Source organism: Amblyomma americanum, chromosome 5 (genome assembly GCF_052857255.1).
Source record: "Amblyomma americanum isolate KBUSLIRL-KWMA chromosome 5, ASM5285725v1, whole genome shotgun sequence".
NCBI lineage: Eukaryota > Metazoa > Arthropoda > Arachnida > Ixodida > Ixodidae > Amblyomma > Amblyomma americanum.
Window position 1 is genome coordinate 196,917,368 of NC_135501.1, and position 14,874 is coordinate 196,932,241.

Sequence of the window (14,874 nt, forward strand, 5' to 3'; positions counted from 1 at the left end):
AACGATAGCGTTCTTTGTGCCATACACGTAATGAGCAGGTGTTCTTGCGCCATTCGAATAAAAAACATAATCGTTGCTCCTGATCAACATTAGTTGTTATTCAAATTTTAAGCAAATACCCAGCGTCTTGAGACCTGTTCCACTCAATTACATTGGAAAAAGACCCCAGAGAAAGCCCTAGATTCGCATCTTGCACACTCTCGCGTTCCTACAGTGCGGCTTCGCTCCGGGAGGGGCCCCAACCGCGATGAGCTGGGGGGAGGTGGGGGGGGGGGGGAGCGATTGCAACGACGAGGTTCGTTTATTAATAGCAGCTGCCAGCGGATTGGCTTGGAAACGTGACCTGCTGCCTCCACGGCTCTCCTGAAATAAAAAAAAGAAAAACAAGAACTCCGCATTGAAAACAAAGTGGCCTCGCGAACGAACGGACAGACGGCGAGTCAGTGAGTCCGCGTGCAGGCGAACCTCCTGCTTACGGGCATCCTGTGTATACGCCGACCCCTCCATGCATCCAGCTACACCTGCAAGCACGGCTGAATCGTGCTCGAGTATACGCACCGAGGTCCTGCTAGACTGCACTCTGTGAATTCAATTTCCTGTCTGTGTCATCCGTGTGGACTGCACTCTGTCTAAAAACAAAACAGTGTGCGTCCAGAAAAACGTGAGGTTCGCCGTGAAAAATGAATCCACCTGAGTGGTGTATGCAGTTCTGGGCAGTGCACGCGTGTGTGAAAAGGGGGAGGGGGTGGAGCAAGGGGGCGTGGAAATGGCGTAAGGGCATATATATATATACACGTCCCCAGAGACATCTACTCATCTATTACCGGGAGGAGGCCGAGACACCAATACATGCTCGATGGGTACATTGGGAACGTGCTCTTCGAAATAGGGTCTAGCTTGCTTTTTACGCTTTTCATCGGCTCCTTATAGCTCCAGCCTCCTTTATTTATGCTCACCCTCATGCGGCCGAGGCTGTTCTTGCTTAGTGTTCGTTGTATCGCGTACTCATTAGCTTTTGTAACGATAATACACTCACTGCAAACGCGGCAGTGGTCTTTGCGCCTCTGTGACAGCCAGTGTTGCTGCATTGGCCAGTTGGTTTTTCCCAGTTGTCGGTTAGAAATTTCCCATTTTTTCCCACAAATATATATTCTTTTTCAAAATATAGTAATTTCAGAGTGAGTACAGCCAAGGTAATAAATATAAGAATGAGTGAAATGAAACAAATATAAAGCCCATTAATAATGAACATCAGGGCTGGATTGTTCTTGATCAAATAATCGTCAATCACCGCTTAGTTTTTATTAGTTCTTGCGTTGGGGCGGGGACCAGCTCGGCTACTTCCATTTCCTTTCTAGCCTCTCCTGTGTAGACAGCAGAAATTTTCGAGAATTCCTTTACAACAACAGGCGTACAAAGGGGTTTATGTGACTAAAGAGCTGGGAGAGGTTGGAAGCAGTAATGGAAGGGTCACTGCCACTATAGCTGGAAGAAATCCAAGGACGCAGCACTCGAAGCCTGAATGAATCTGAATGGGCCAGGGCTCTGTATCCAAGGCTGGGCAGCAAATTAAAGGAAAACATCAAGCCAAATTTCTTCTCGCGACACTAGTCAGGCCGTCATGATAACCGCATTTGCCCTTCATCTTTGCACATTTTCCCGAGAAATCACATTTAGAACTCGTCTTTAGCGAAACCAAAATTTCTCACGTTTTCAATGGGTTATTAATATTAAACAAAATACCCTTTTTCCCTCAGTTGCTTGATTTTCCCACGATATGGGAAATTTCCCACGATTCGGCAACACTGGTGACAGCGTACGACTACGAAAAGCGTTGTACGCTTGACTTGGCCGGTTTCTTCCTTTTCTGTGAAACGTACACCTTTTCTGAACTGACTCCAGGTTTCCAATCGATGCATCTACGTCACTTCGTTTATGCACAGCATTTGACACGATAGCTTTGCCCGTTGTGTTACAAAATTACGAACTCCTGAACTGTGCTTTGTTCAACCACTATCCTAGATGCAGTTGGTAGCAAAGCCATGGTAGCAGGAGCGCCTTCTCCAAATATTTGTCTAAAATGTGATTTTAAACGTTAATAAAGTGAATGAATCCTAAATTTAAGCAGTCGACATAGAACCACATCAACTCGAAAATCATGCCTTGCCGAAGAGCTACTGTAATAACAACAAAAGTTCGACTGGACTTCAAGGAAATGTGGTCACCAAACGTTTACTAATATCTATGCCCATATCACACCAGCTCCTTGAATTCTACTATTCCTCCTGGATGAATGGTAAAGTCGTCATAGAGCGGAAGCTGGCGAAGACATGTCCGTTCTGAAAACCGACAAGCGGCCAGCGATCTACTCATCTCTTAGGCCCATGACCCTGCTGAGTTACTTAGGTGAACTGAACAGTGGTGGGCCTTTGTGTCTCTGACTTTCGGGTACATTAAAAAGCGAATAACTGCTCATTAGGCCGGGTACGTTGCTCTCTACTATTAGCAGCTTCTCAACAGTGCTTTTTAGAAGTGAACGGCGAATGGACCTTCTTTATTATTTGGAAACCGTCGCACTGAGTCTTCCTTTGCTGGAATCACGATTATTCGGCCTAATCTTCTAAAACTCCTTCTCAAGGTTAGACCGCTTGGAAATATTCCGAAGGCTGCCTACATCACTGCATGCCGATTCGTTCCAGTTTGAGTATTAAGCATGAAATCCTTTTAGCTCCCGTTGAATGTGTGTGAATTATGTTCTTAATTTTTAAACGTTTTAGACGTTTTTTTTACCTTCCTTTTCCTTCTCCAGTTGCAATCGTCCCATAAATAGATCTTTTCTCGGCATGAAGACGCAATGCCTTCTCGGTGTCTCCGTTTACATCGCGATTCTCATAACGCGCACTTAAAACGGCAACAAAATGTGGAAGCGCTGGCTATGCTCCAAGCAAAATACGACACCAGCTAAGGCTAAGATTGAAAGCTGCAATGTCCAAGATAAGTAAAAATCCTCGACGTTTTAACCATTTCTATTCTTCACATCATTACTGCGTCTTCGTTCGCACAATTCAGGGTGCGCATTCGCTCGGAGCAAGAAGCCGAAACAACCAGCTCCATGACCTGAATCCTAATGGATCACAAATCACCCCTGTTTCGACATCGGAGTCAGTCTGGAAACCTTGCTTGTTTATTTTTCTTGGCTGTTTCTGTTTGTATCTTTTTTTTAATTCCGCTCTCTTTTCTCTTGCTGCTGTGTTTGTCTGCCTTCGACGTGGGAGAGCTGTACGTGTGGCGTGCCTGATTCAGCGAGCCGAGACGTCCGCTTGTGCGTGCGCTAGTAAGGTCGGTGCAACGTCCTGTTTGGCAACAACACGTTGCACGCGCGAGGGCGGTTAAAATGTGCTGGAGGCGGCATTTGTTGGAAGGCGAGACACGCTTGCCTAAACGCCGTCAACAGCGACGGTCGTGTTTATAAACTGGATTCTCAGTACAGTAGACGCCTGCATTATAGGCTTTTCCACTGAAAGAAAGCATCCCTTAATTCTCGTTACCTGCCCTTGCTACCAAAAGCTGTGGATTTTTTGCTTATTTAACTTTTACGTTTAACTTTTACGCAGGCTAGGAGGCAAGCTGAAATGGACAACTCCGGATTGATGTCGATCAAAGTTGGGGTTCTCTTTAATGTGTACTGGAACATAAGCATAATACCAGGGACGTTTTTGCGAAAGCCCGGAATAGAATTGGCTAAGATTCACCAGAACGAAATATTCGTCGTATTTACGTGCAGCTTTTTTTCGTCATTCAGACCAAGGTTGCAACTGACCATTGCCTTTGTAGCTATATTAACGCTGTAAATTTAAAAAAAAGTTATTTTCATTTCGCGCTTAAGCAGATAAAATTTTGTGGTAATTTCCATTTGGCAGTATGCATATTTTGGACGACTAACCACAAAATATTGTGCGAAAACGTGTTTTTGCAGGTGGGCACCAACGCCACGTACTTGAAAGCGCGTTTCCTTTCCGTTCGTAACTTGCGCACAGATGGAAGTTGATGAAGACGATGAAGTGCAGTGCACAGTCCGAGAGTGTGTTTCAGCTAAAAACGAAGCGTGCTTTGCTGCGGCTACAGCCTAGTGCTCTCGTGTAGCGGCCTTTGAAGCTGATCTGTTCGCGCCGCCACGGGTTCGAAGCTCAGTCGAGTCAATATCTATTGTATCTCTCTCTACACATTGACCAAGGCCATTCTCACTTAGTCGCGTTTATTTCTAGCCATTTCCCGTAACACGTGACTAACTTCAGAGGCTTCACCACACACCAGAAATTTCCAGGTGAGGAGGCCAATAGTGCTTTCGCATTAAAAAAAATTCACTTTCTGTGTTACGTGAACGCCACTGCATATGCAAAGGGCACCTACACCCCAGGGGAAAAAAAATATCATGCATGCATTGCGCGTTAGGTTTCTTCGATGATGTAGAGCGTCAATACTTAATCCTCATTTACAAAACAGCTTGATCCCTAACGATGATGCAGACGTCAATAATAAAAATAATAATTGGTTTTGGGGGGAAAGGAAATGGCGCAGTAGCTGTCTCATATATCGTTGGACACCTGAACCGCGCCGTAAGGGAAGGGTAAAGGAGGGAATGAAAGAAGAAAGGAAGAGAGAGGTGCCGTAGTGGAGGGCTCCGGAATAATTTCGACCACTAGTTTCAAATTTACAGGGTGTATAAAAACTGGACCTTTAACGATAATAAGGAGCGTCAATCCTTGATTCTCAATTTACAGGGCAAAGAAAAACTTGGTCGTTAGCGTAGGATGAAGCTCTGAGCAGCAAACTTTCATTCGCCATCACCCGGCTTGCGCAGCCTCCCCGTAAAAGCTGTTATCCGAGTTCGTATATGCTGTTCACGCTGGCGCCTCTCGACCCATCGCGCGTGCTATGACGCATTGCGTCTGAGTCAGCTTGCGTCCTTGTTGAGCGCACACCTCTTTCAAAGCTCGGCTACCTCAGCACTCCCAGACAGAACAAAAACGCTCCGGCCTAAGACGAATGTGCGACGACTGATGACTTTCGTTTTATTTATTTGCTCCCGTTTGGAGAGGGTGTTTCAATGTCTGACGTCACGTCCCTATTCCAGCGAGTGTGCTGCGTAGCGAGAGCTCGAAACCGTGTCGCGCAGCTGCTATCGATGTGCGCAGCTGCATTCGGCGTGATTCAGGGCGCCACCTGCTTCGACCCCTCTATCTGCTGCAGCGCCGTCTTTGAAATTTTTGAGAAGCGATGCATGAGGGAACTCTGTGTGACCGCTTTGAACGACAGCGTTTGAGAACGTGAACTCTTAGTGTCGGAAAAGTCGCTGCTGGCAGGGCGTTCTCGCTACCGCTGCTATAATTTCTCCAGCCGAACATGTAGCCTAGAACTTTACACAACAAAGAGTGAATTATTGTGGAATTCTGTATAATAAACCAACCCTGTAAGGTTTTTTTTTTTTCACGAAGAACTATGAAACCTGTTACCAGCATTGGCGAACAGCTATCGGATATATTGAAATCCTGAAACGAGCTTCGAGCCTGTGACGTGACCCGCCGCGGTGGCTCAGTGGTTAGAGCGCCCGGCTACTGATCCGGAGTTCCCCCGGGTTCGAACCCGACCGCGGCGGCTGCGTTTTTTATGGAGGCAAAACGCTAAGGCGCCCGTGTGCTGTGCGAAGTCAGTGCACGTTAAAGATCCCCAGGTGGTCGAAATTATTCCGGAGCCCTCTACTACGCCACCTCTTCCTTCCTTTCTTCTTTCACTCCCTCCTTTATCCCTTCCCTTACGGCGCGGTTCAGGTGTCCGCCGATATATGAGACAGGTACTGCGCCATTTCCTTTCCCCAGAAACCATTTATTATTATTATTATTATTATTATTATTATTATTATTATTATTATTATTATTATTATTATTATTATTATTATTATTATTATTATTAGCTACGCATGTGAGCGAACGTAGAAAACTCGGAACAAACAGGTTCATTCTCTGTGGATCTTGTAAGCACATGGTTGGATTATCGATATATTTTGAGAGTGCGAGGGAAACACGCGCACGGAAAGCAGCAATATCACTACACAGTCCGGGCAGTGAGCGATAAGTGACGCAGGCAGTCCATCCTCTGACTGGCACGTAGTGTGACGGCGCTTGGTGTGTTGTACCACCGCCGGCCCAATCACTTTTGACTGAATCTGCCCTCACATGCTCTGGTCCATGCATCTGTATATTTATATTCTGTCTTCTTCTTTCTCCCTTAAAAATGACCTCTCCAAAACACGCAAAACACGTTATCAAAGCTTTTCAAATTCAATGCTTTATTACGCTATCAGCACGTGACATCAAAATATGGGGTTCAGAAGGAGATCAAGGCCATAAGGCTGAATAGTGATGGAATGCACACAAACCCTGCTGCTGGGGCGAGCATTTCTGAACATTTGATTCGCTTCGTTTTGTGGATAAAATGAGAGTGGTTGTGCTTTCCCGCGGAACATTTTTTTCAACTTGAGGTCGGAGGGGGGCTCAACTCAGGCGCCCCAACGCATTTTAAATACTCCCACGCCGGCGTGGTGTCGTCCTCCGTTTTCGTTAAGACTGTTTCCGACCAGCCTACTTTCTCAGCCGGCCCTGGATTTCAAACCTGTCCGGGATTTGTGGCCCCACTGTAAACTGTATCCGCCTAATGACCGGATGGCCGGCTGGAACTACTTTCTGGCACCGGCTGGGCTCTTCGAGGGACGGGAAAAACGCCCAACGCCTCGCTGCTCGACAGCGATCGCCCGCCGTGTGAAGCAGCTGCTTGCTCTATTTTTTTTATTGTTTCTATTTTCACTCCACTTCATACTTTCTTGAATTTCGAAAAGCAAGTGGACCCCCGCGGGCACCTCACGTCTGTCCAGAAGCAGCCACCTGTCCCTCCAATTGTGGAGAGGCGAGCAACCGACGGAGCGGCGACCGCGGCAGCAGCAGTGTGTGAAAGAGCGTCGCGGAAGCTCACGGTGTCGACCCCCAGGACAGGTGGTTTCCTCGGCACGCCTGGACGAGCGAGCGCCGAGGTCGCCATCTGTCGGCGAGCTCGTGTGTTACGGACGCTTCTCGTGCGCAGAATTGCTAGCGCAGAGAGGACGTTGTGGCTTCGTTGTGGTAACCGTCTGCGGCGCCATCATGCGTGGTATACTGTCAAGAGTGCTTGCGAAGAACAAGTCGACATTCACGATTCGCTACTTGAACAAGCGTTGAAATTCCTTTACCGCAAATATTTTTGTGCTTGTAGCATCCTGGTGACAAAAATGTTGCAGGAGTGCTGCTATTAAGCATCAGTTCGAACACATAAGTAGTCATTATGGAACTGGCTAAATTACCTGGAAAGGTCGGCGTCGCCAGATTAGTGCGCCTTGTATTTGATGTGCACACTAACAACTAGCTACTAAGTGTTATTTCCGTAACAGTTACCGCCAGCTTTATCAAGAACGGGGGGGGGGGGGGGGGGGGTGCGCACGGGATCATGCGCTCATTCCTTTCGGTCTAGAGAGCATATCGACTCACTACTGCGCTGTCATCGTCATCTTCTGCCGAGTTGAGTCTACAGAATGAGAAACTCCTCTCACATTTTCTTCCTGTTGTTCCTTTCCTTGCGCCAGCTGCGGACTAATTATTCCCGGCGACATTCTTTGCTCGTCCTTCTGTCCAAAAATCGGTCGATATTCACCATCATCATCATCATCAGCCTGGCTACGCCAACTGCAGAGCAAAGGCCTCTCCTATGAAAAGCACTTGGTCCACCTACCATACTGGGCAGGAGGCTTATCAGCTCATTGGCCAAGAGATAGACAGCCTATAACTATATACGCAAAAATGAGCCTTACGGGAGCTTGTAAAGGGAAACTTGGGTCTCACAAGCCACAGCCACCAGCCAGGGCAGTGGGGCATCGCTTGGCCGCTGCATCACTGCGCCAGTAGTCGTATGAGTACTCTCCGCGATTTGTGAAACTGTCAAAGAGAAGGAGTACTTGCATATGAGGCATTGTTTACTCTTAAGGGTAGGCAATGCGTTGTGCAATCTTTTCTTTCATATCAATTTGCCTCTTCTAGAGTTCTGCTATATGATATTGGTCGTGTCTTCGTATCAGCTCTGGGCATTACATTTCAACTTTGTGCCCATCTATTCTGTTTAACTTCAACTGTCTGTTCAATTTCAACATTGCTTATTATTCCAGGCAGCTCACTTTCTTTAAGTGTAACACTTTTCACTTTATCCTTTTTATCGCTCGCTGCTTTGTTCTTAGGCATCTGTTTATTTTCTTTTGGCCTCCGAATTTCAGCTCCATTAGGTACACGCGTAATGTGGTCGAAGATACCAGAGTGCTACTTTAATTTTATAACATCAGGCCCTGCTGACATCAGTGAGAGGCGCGGGAAGGAAAAGCACAGACCGTTAACAAGATAAGAGAACACACGTTTAAACCGCACTCAAGCCTCGCTATAACAAAACTATTTATAACAAACAAACGGGTGTAACGAAGAAACAGCCATTCCCGTTTGAAGCTTATATAGAAGCTCATGCATTTAGTGTCTCCTTTTTACCAAACAAATTTTTCCTACAGTGGGAACCTTCGATGAACCTCACTGGTCATTTAGCGCTGAGATGTCGATTTGCAACGACGCCCAGAACTTCCTTGGGGACACGTAAGAACAGCACACGACAAAACATCATGCGTCAAAACAGCGCCACAAAAACAGCACAGGTCTGTGCAATTCGTCATCTTCATCGCGTGGTTCGGCGCTGGCCCTTCCTTCTACGAAAATAAACTATGCTACACTCCTATCTGTGCTGTGCGATGTCAGTGCACGTTAAAGATCCCCAGGTGGTCGAACTTATTCCGGAGCCCTCCACTACGGCACCTCTTTCTTTCTTCTCTCACTCCCTCCTTTATCCCGTCCCTTACGGTGTGGTTCAGGTGTCCGCCGATACATGAGACAGATACTGCGCCATTTCTTTTCCCTAAAAACCAATTTCCAATTTCCTGCACTCCTATCATCCGCTGCGCTGCACCCTACATTTATTTCCATATTCTGTATTTGTACATAGTGTATATCACCCCTACCCCTACCCTTTCTTACTATCGCTCCCCCTTTAATCCCTCTCGCTGCCCTTTTATTCCCGCTAGCCGCAGCTCAGGTGCTTCAGGTTTCGATGGCAGATGCCGCGGCTAGCAGCATCTTTCCCTTTCATTGTTATTTTATTAATAAATAGCCACTAACAACAACAACAACAACAACACTGCGCGGTGAGCGCACCCGCTGCTCCGCGCTTGTTGCTACGGTCACTGCAGTTCTGACACTCTCCACACTCCTCGCTGCACACAGCCCAGTTCGAGTTCTCTCTGCTTCTTTTTGGTTCTCTGTTCATTCTAGTTAAGGCATTCGCAGCACAGTCACAACGTTTTTAAACCGCTTCGTAGTGTGATGGACGAAAACGGCGTCCCGTTTGTCTCATAAATCCAAACAGCTGAAAACGAAAGCGAGGAGGAGGAGGATAAGCTTTCTTTTCGTCGACAAAAGTAGCAATTGGTGTGGGGCTATAGCCCCATCAAGTGGCCATGAGCCCGTGGCGTTCGGCGACTTCTAGGGCTCTTGTCACAACCCGGATCTGTGTGTCCGAGTCGGAACTGAGCAATGCGGCCTCCCACTGGTCTGGATTCGAGAGCTGCAAACTTCGCGGAGGGAAGTCCTGAGGGCAAGCCCAGAGTATGTGGGATAGAGTGGCATGTTGGCCATATAGTTGACAGGAGGGAGAGTAGACCCCAGGGTATATGCGGGCATTTATCGCGGGGTTGGGGAAGGTCTTCGTTTGGAGCTGCCTCCACGCAACCTCTTGGGGTTTGGTTAGAGAAATATGTGCTGGGGGATATAGAAGTCTACCTAAGCGGTAGTGCATGGTTATGTCGTGAAATGTAACCATACGATCTCTCGACGTCCGCAGGACGGGCGACACCACATCCCGGTCGACGAATCCTCTGGCATGCTTGTGGGCCATCTTGTTCCCTGAATGGGATGAGTGCGCTGGGACCCAGATCAATTGGATTGGGTGGAGTTGGTCCTTGGTGGAGCGGTGGAGAGATAGGGTGACGGGGGAGACCAGGCCTCTGGCGAAATTACGAATCGCAGATTTAGAGTCGCTGAAGATGGTTTCTGCAGAGGTGGAGACCGTCGCCAAGGCTATGGCCTCCTCCTCGCCCTCTTCAGACGATCTGACGGGAATGGAGCACGCAACCAACGGCCGCCCACAGTAGTTTACAACCGCGAGCGAAAAAAGCATCGCGATCGGAGTATTCGGCGGCGTCGACGTAGACCGCTGTCTGATCTGTCAAATACTTTTTATGCAGAGACTTAGCCCTGTCCTTGCGGCGAGCGACTTGATACTCTGGGTGCATGTTTTTCGGGAGACGGGTAACGATTAGGTTGCTGTGGATATGGGACAGAAGCTGGGCCTTGTCGGCGACGGTCGTTTCAAAGCTTATTCCAAGCTTGCCGAGCATGTAACGTCCCGTGGAGGTGTGGGTGAAAGCGAGAAGCATTTTCCGTTGACCAGAAGGCGGTCATCATCAAAGCCTTCGCTCTGGGGTATGCAATCGCCACAAGACACTTCTGTCGTGTGGTGAAGTGTTATTGCCCGCGTGCTCGTGAGCTGTGCGGTAAAGCCAACCATAACGGGTACTGGCGACGAAATTGCCGCCGCGCACTCTTCAAAACGACCCATATCAACTGCAACACATGAATAAAAAATCAGATCTAAATATACTTAATAGGCCTCTCTCCGTGTGGTCTGTTACATGACTGCCCAAAGGTCTGTTTTTTAGGTTCTGAAGAATGCGCGGGGCGCGGGAGACGTGGGCGCCTGTGTTGGCAAGCCACTGCGACGGGTCAGAAACTGGTACAGGTCGTCGCCGCGGTGGCTCAGTGGCGCGATGGCTCTCTCTCTCTCTCTCTCTCTCTCTCTCTCTATATATATATATATATATATATATATATATATATATATATATATATATATATATATACACACACACACACAAGGTAAAGGAAAATGAGGGGCTGGTATGACAAACACATGAAGGAAGCCAACAGCCACCGAAACCAAGGTGCATAGGGGAATGTGTTTATTTTTTATATTTGTGGTGTTTATTAGTGTTAGAATAATACTTCAATTAATCAGTTGGTTAAAGAAAATTACTTATGAAGCAGCAGAAAAAACAACCATGCCGCCGGTGGGATCCGAACCCACGACCTCCGAATATCGCGTCCGGTGCTCTACCAACTGAGCTATGGCGACGGCTGTCCAATCTGCTGCTCACGTGGGTATTGTAAGCGAACCTTGAGAGTGTTCACCAGCGCCACCCTCGTCCATAGCGGTGGACGTAGCACGTCCTATATTACCGCGAGTGTGACTTGGAACGTCATCTAACGGCGAGGGCGGAAACTGTGCGAGAGCCCTCTTATGATATCTATGGCATCAAAACTGCCAGAACCGAGACCCTCGTTAAGCTATTAGCAGACAAGGTAAAGGAAAATGAGGGGCTCGTTTGACAAACACATGAAGGAAGCCAACAGCCACCGAAACCAAGGTGCATAGGGGAATGTGTTTATTTTTTATATTTGTAGTGTAGATTAGTGTTAGAATAATACTTCGATTAATCAGTTGGTTAAAGAAAATTGCTTATGAAGCAGCAGAAAAAACAACCGTGCCGCCGGTGCGTGGAACTGAAGCCCCAGCACCGAGGGTGCGATGACAAGATTCTAAGATACTAACATTCTAAGTTAAAGCATGTAAAGTGGAAGCAAGGAGGCTTCGGCGTCAAAATAAAACTCATAGAGACACGAATACGCTTTATAATCAATTCTGGGAGAACCCGTTTAGTTTAAATTGCTCCGTGTGTAATTGGCCATAGATCATAGGAGGAACAAAGAATTAATACTGGACTGCCTCTCTGCACTACAGGAGTCATTTATAACTACTGACCCAAGTACATTTGAGTTAATCAAGAGCTGGTACTGAATTTTGCGTTACACAACCGCAATCGTGGCGTGAATTTTTTTTTTCTGCGTTGCATACATTCCCATATTAGTTGTCACATATGCAGTAATTCTGGACAAAAACATTTTTGAGCGGGAAACCGTTTATGAACGCGTTTTTCATGTAATGTAAGATTTCACTACAACGATAATATATCCGAAGATCACATGACGTCAGTCATATTTTTTTTCTATTAACCTTTTTGCTGTGGCCAAAAGCGTTCCCCATTGGTTTTCTATGGCAGTCTTAAATGTTCCATGCGATCGATGGCAGCACATTAAAGAAAGATTTTGGTACATTTCAGAAAAACAGACCATTATCTTCAATATTTTCTTAACAGTGTCCTACAATTATCTAATTTTCTAATTTTTTTTGTCCGATAACGCTGGACATCTTATTGTGTTACCCACATCGGACTTGAGAAAAAAAAAAACTTTTTTCTAAACGTACTTCCCAGCGCTTTCCATAGATTTCAAGCGGAAAGTTAAAAAAAATTGTCCGTGATGTAGTGTAACTGCACGTAGTATTGCATCATTATTATCTCTGTCAAGTTCAATCTTGTCTCTGCGTTCATGAATTAAGGTCACTAATTAGACCTGCCTTATAATTAAGACAATGTGCCAATAGCAAAAATAAGCATTTTCAGTTTCATTAGGCAATGACTCTTCCGCCATCACCATGGTGATAAACACCGCCGATCATCTTCGTCATATATGGCTTCTCCCCTGTACGTAATGCAGTCTGAAGTAGCGGGATTAGCGTGAGAAAATCAGACTGCGTTTTTTTTCTTGGTTGACAGCGTCCTGTATCATACATTTCAATTACGCCTGCGGATTCTCCAACTCCTCGCGGTAGTCATTACCGCCGGACGTGGCCCGAGTTCCGAGCAGCATAAACAGTTGACGAGCAGTGCAGCGCTCCTATTGCGTGATGTCAATTGGGGCGATTTATGGACTCCCTTCTTACCCGCTTCGCGCTTCGTTTGCTTCCGATTGCCTCGTTAAATGCCGCATAGTCATTATGTTTCTTCATCTCTGCCGATAAGGGCTTAGGCGCTGACAGGATCGGAATACTCTTATCAGGCAAATGGCCCGATAATGAAGAGGAATGGAGTGAGGGGGGGGGGGGGGGGTAAAGGGTAGCTTTTTTTTTTTAGTTCCCGAGTTCGAGCCGTCAATACTTCTCCTCTGCGTCGTATGCTGCTTCGGAATGGACTCAGAAGATTTTACTCTTGTCTTTAGAGATACATATGCACAGCCATCCTCGGGTCGTTTGGCGGCAGTGGGAAGAACATACCGTACTTTCCGCACTATTGCTCGCGTTCATTGAACACTGTACTCCGCACCGCAGTAATAATTTCGAACTGAAGTTTCAAAGGAATTGCTTTGGGCATATCGCTTTCTGGGGTCAGTCAAGTGAAAGCACTGCCTGAATTCTGCTCCCTCGTCGTTCGACCTCATGAGAGTGCCCATGCCATGGGACTAGTTGCATCACGTGAACGAGAGAGGGCGCCTCCTTTCAAGCCCATGTGGATGACTAACGCATTCGTCAGAAAAGTAACAAGGGGAGAATCGCTTACCCGCCGCGGTGGCTCAGTGGTTAGGGCGCTCGACCACTGATCCGGAGTTCCCGGGTTCGAACCCGACCGCGGCGGCTGCGTTTTATGGAGGAAAAACGCTAAGGCGCCCGTGTGCTGTGCGATGTCAGTGCACGTTAAAGATCCCCAGGTGGTCGAAATTATTCCGGAGCCCTCCACTACGGGACCTCATTCTTCCTATCTTCTTTCACTCCCTCCTTTGTCCCTTCCCTTACGGCGCGGTTCAGGTGTCCAACGATATATGAGACAAATACTGCGCCATTTCCTTTCCACCTAAAACCAATTATTATTATTATTATTATTATTATTATTATTAATCGCTTAATTCACGCTAGACTGACGCCATTTTCTCCAGAGACAGCCTTCCTCGCAGACAGCTATCGCTGGAAGGAAAGTGTTCGCGGACAGAAGTTATCTTTGTCTTCAACAATGCTCTCTTTCTTGCATATACTCCAAAATAATCCGGGTGCACGAAGTTGCTGAAACAATGTAACTCGAGTGCCTGGACTATAGCGCACATGTTAATCGGTGACATCTGCTGATATTCATTGCCTGGGCTGATGGAGGCTTGCTTTTAAGGCACATGACTGGAATGAAGAAACGAGTTCCTGACTTTCGCACAAGGAATTCTGTTCGCATTCGTTACCAAGAATCGTGAAGTATGAAAGCATGTGCAGTCCTCCAATCTGCATCCAGAATAAAGCAAACAAAAAATATAATAATAATATTAAATAATAATATAAATTGGTTTTTGGGGAAAGGAAATGGCGCAGTATCTGTCTCATATATCGGCGGGCACCTGAACCGCGCCGTAAAGGAAGGGATAAAGGAGGGAGTGAAAGAAAAAGGATTTAAAAATGTGCTCAGTTGGTCCGCATGGTATAACCTAGAAAACACGGCACCTCTCGGAGCCGTTATCTCCGCACGCTCGAATGGAGCTTACCGCCGGTCTCTGTCCCAAGTCGGCCGAAGCGCGTACGGACGCGGGAAGCTGGAAAACGAGGCCAAATCTCGAGCCGATCCAATCCAATCTCGTAAGGACGCTATATGCGGGCCTTTTTTTCACCGACTTCGTTTAGATAAACGCATCTGCAGGAGGGAATTGCCGTGAACGCCGGTCCTGGGCGGTGAGCAAGATATAAAAGAAAATGCCAAAATAAAGACAGCCATCCGGC